Raw genomic sequence first — 2,573 nt, forward strand, 5'->3', positions numbered from 1 at the left:
TCCAGTTTGAATGAGAGAAGGCCTGAAGCTCAGCCAATCACAGGACAGGAAGTGATCAGCTGACACAGTGATTTGAAGCTGTCAGGGTGAGGCTGCTTCATGCAGGTGTGAAACTATGAGGAAGCTGAACGCCTCCTCTTTCCTCAGAAGTGATCTGTGGCAGTCTGCCATCATGTTTGGCTGCACACACTAAATGTGACTCACTGAAAGCAAAACTACACATACACAGGTGTGTGTCAGGTATATTTAATTTTCTGTCAGGGACTCAAACTAACAAATATTTTCAGACACTGGAAGATTTTTGTGTCTTTAAATGATCTTTAATCAAGTTTGGATTCACACATTTGTAAAATACTTCATGTTATTTTTTTTTTTATCTGTGTCTGGATTGAGGCACAAATGATTTTGTTTGTATATCTTAGTTTGTGTCTGATGATCACATCAGACACAGCTGCAACTCTCAGGAGGAAAAGTTCTTTCTGCATTATTTGTTAGATTTTTACGCCCCAGTCTACCGTTGCTTACAGCTCTGTCGGCTGCTGTTGGGGTTTTTTTTGTTTTTTTTTAAAAATGACCTCCGACAAGAAAGCCTCTTTTCTGCTGTTTAATACAGAAGAAATTTAAACTTTTTAAAATGATGCCAAACTGCAAAACCCTTATCTGTGTTTCTAATAAAACCTCTGTAACTTTACCTGATGTTGCTGAAGAGAAGCAGAGTAATGTTCATATGTTGATTCATGTTTTTATTTAGTTTTTTTTCTTTCTTTTTTTTCTAACCTTATCCCACTGTGGACCACGAGAAAAGAAGCCATCTGCCACTGCTTTTTTCCTGAAAGCAGGGCTTTCAAGGGCTAAAACACACAAATAAGACAAAAGTTTACACTGCAACGACAAAAATACTACTTCAACACTGGCAATAAACAGAAATAAAACGCTAAGGTGGTAGGCTGAGTTATTGGTGATTGATCAAACAGGACTTTGTTTTAATACATGGTCTAAAAATGGCTGCCACACATCAAAGAAATTACTAAGTTTGTCCGCTAATGGATATCTAATTCTCTCCATATGTAGTAGAGCAGTCAGTTCTGTGAGCCACATTTTGATCAGTTTTTGTTCTACTGCAGAATATTTTTAAGGTTATCTGCTATAAAAAGTCAGGCCAGGAAAATCTGCTTCATGTTTTTCTGTGTTTTATCCTCAGTTACTTTGACACAAAGGCATCTGCTGTGATGTTTACACCTCTGATGAAGTCTCACATGTATCAGTACTGATAAATAATCAGAATTACAATATTTCTGACTGTCTGAGGCAAAATTGAATCAAATTGAATAGGGGATCAAACGGCATCAGATAATGAGCCACATACGATCGACTTCGAGCCCACTGAGAGTAAATGGGGGGGAAAGTGTTTACATTTGGAAGAGAGTGGCTTGACCAGTTTCCCTGGCTAAGATACAGTAAAGCAGACAACATGATGCACTGAATTTACTCTGGTGAGTGTGGAAAGTCTGTATGGACAGCAATTTAAAAAAAAAAGTGCACATATAAAACTGAGATGTTAAACGATGCGGTTGAAAAATTTGGGTGTGCCTAACTTTTGCACTGGTGCGCCTAAGAAACAAAGTTGGTAGGCGCACCAGTGCAACCATGGCAAAAAGTTAGTGTAGAGCTCTGTAATTAATTTACATAATGTGAGTAATAAAAACTTCTCCTCTTCTCCAGAGTTGGGCAGTAAGAAAAAAATTGGTGAGGAAGTTTACAGAAGGTGAGGGAGAGGAAAAAAACACTGAGGATCTGCTCCAAACCTGCCCTAAAAAACAAACAAAACAAAAACAATCAAACACACACACACACAAAAAAACCAAACATCAGAGAAACCGTAGCCATGGTGCTGAAGTCACCTGCGCCAGAGCAGAGATCTGAGACCCAAAGACTCCCTCACCCCCAATAGGGCTGCCACAAACGATTATTTTGATAGTCGACTAGTCACCGATTATTTTTGCGATTAGTCGACTAATCAGATCATGCATCCATTGCACGTAAAACGTACAGCTTATTGCACCAGCATGCACCTGCTCTTATATAACTATCATTAGCTTACAGCTTTAAGTGTTTAAGGTATGTGCTAACTAAAAATAAAGACAAGATGACAGTTTATTAAATTTTAATGAAATTTGCAGATTGTTTCAGTGAAGTTCAATAAAGTCAGCCGTCTGCTCCTTGCTGTCTAAAATATAACAGGACACCGGAGTATATTCTCGAGCATCTCACACTTCTAATAATCAGTTGTCTGCTTGACGTTTATTCAGCTGTGTAAAACTATAACTTTTCTCAGCCAAACCGATTTACTCAGGAACAAATAAAATACTGAAAAAAGCCAAACAATAACATTTTTAAGTTGTCTAAGTCACTAACCTGAGTAGCGAAAGACGGTGGTGGGTTTGAAAACGATTTGCCAGGAGTCCGGTGTTCTCACAGGCTCTAGTGAGCCTTGCCGCCGGCTAGCTATCGAGCTAGTGGGTAACAGACGTCTCCGAAAAGCGCTTTTGAAAATATGTGGTGTCTTGATAAAT

Source organism: Oreochromis niloticus, unplaced genomic scaffold (genome assembly GCF_001858045.2).
Source record: "Oreochromis niloticus isolate F11D_XX unplaced genomic scaffold, O_niloticus_UMD_NMBU tig00002388_pilon, whole genome shotgun sequence".
In the NCBI taxonomy this organism is placed as follows: Eukaryota; Metazoa; Chordata; class Actinopteri; order Cichliformes; family Cichlidae; genus Oreochromis; species Oreochromis niloticus.